Source organism: Pristiophorus japonicus, unplaced genomic scaffold (genome assembly GCF_044704955.1).
Source record: "Pristiophorus japonicus isolate sPriJap1 unplaced genomic scaffold, sPriJap1.hap1 HAP1_SCAFFOLD_2507, whole genome shotgun sequence".
Classification (NCBI taxonomy): domain Eukaryota; kingdom Metazoa; phylum Chordata; class Chondrichthyes; family Pristiophoridae; genus Pristiophorus; species Pristiophorus japonicus.
Genome location: NW_027252238.1, coordinates 906 through 2500, shown reverse-complemented (window position 1 = coordinate 2500; position 1595 = coordinate 906).

Sequence of the window (1595 nt, the reverse complement as noted above, 5' to 3'; positions counted from 1 at the left end):
GTTTGGTGATCGGGCTCAGTGGTCGGGAGGGGATCGGGGTCAGGGTTTGTTGACCGGGGTTGGGGGGGTCAGGGTTTGGTGATCGGGGTCAGGGGTCGGGAGGGGATCGGGGTCAGGGTTTGTTGATCGGGGTTGGGGGGGTCAGAGTTTGGTGATCGGGGTCAGGGTTTGTTGATCGGGGTTGGGGGGGTCAGGGTTTGGTGATCGGGGTCAGGGGTCGGGAGGGGATCGGGGTCAGGGTTTGGTGATCGGGGTCAGGGGTCGGGAGGGGATCGGATTCAGGGTTTGGTGATCGGGGTCAGGGGTCGGGAGGGGATCGGGGTCAGGGTTTGGTGATTGGGGTCAGGGGTCGGGAGGGGATCGGGGTCAGGGTTTGGTGATCGGGGTCAGGGGTCGGGAGGGGATCGGATTCAGGGTTTGGTGATCGGGGTCAGGGGTCGGGAGGGGATCGGGGTCAGGGTTTGGTGATTGGGGTCAGGGGTCGGTAGAATCGGAGTCAGAGTTCGGTGATCGGGGTCAGGGGTCGGGAGGGGATCGGGGTCAGGGTTTGTTGATCGGGGTTGGGGGGGGTCAGGGTTTGGTGATCGGGGTCAGGGGTCGGGAGGGGATCGGGGTCGGGGTTTGGTGATCGGGGTCAGGGGTCGGGAGGGGATCGGATTTAGGGTTTGGTGATCGGGGTCAGGGGTCGGGAGGGGATCGGGGTCAGGGTTTGGTGATCGGGGTCAGGGGTCGGTAGAATCGGGGTCAGGGGTCGGGAGGGGATCGGGGTCAGGGTTTGTTGATCGGGGTCAGGGTTTGGTGATCGGGGTCAGGGGTCGGGAGGTGATCGGGGTCAGGGTTTGGTGATCGGGGTCAGGGGTCGGCGGGTCAGGGGTCGGGAGGGGATCGGGGTCAGGGTTTGTTGATCCGGGCGTTGGTGAATCGGGGTCAGGGGTCGGGAGGGGATCGGGGTCAGGGTTTGTTGATCGGGGTCAGGGTTTGGTGATCGGGGTCAGGGGTCGGGAGGGGATCGGGGTCAGGGTTTGGTGATCGGGGTCAGGGTTTGGTGATCGGGGTCAGGGGTCGGGAGGTGATCGGGGTCAGGAGTCGGATGGGGATCGGGGTTAGGGTTTGGTGATCGGGGTCAGGGGTCGGGAGGGGATCGGGGTTAGGGTTTGGTGATCGGATTCAGGGGTCGGGAGGTGATCGGGGTCAGGGTTTGGTGATCGGGGTCAGGGTTTGGTGATCGGGGTCAGGGTTTGGTGATCGGATTCAGGGGTCAGGGTTTGGTGATCGGATTCAGGGGTCGGGAGGTGATCGGGGTCAGGGTTTGGTGATCGGGGTCAGGGGTCGGGAGGGGATCGGGGTTAGGGTTTGGTGATCGGATTCAGGGGTCGGGAGGTGATCGGGGTCAGGGTTTGGTGATCGGGGTCAGGGTTTGGTGATCGGGGTCAGGGTTTGGTGATCGGATTCAGGGGTCAGGGTTTGGTGATCGGATTCAGGGGTCGGGAGGTGATCGGGGTCAGGGTTTGGTGATCGGGGTCAGGGTTTGGTGATCGGGGTCAGGGTTTGGTGATCGGGGTCAGGGTTCGGGAGGGGATCGGGGTCAGGGTTTG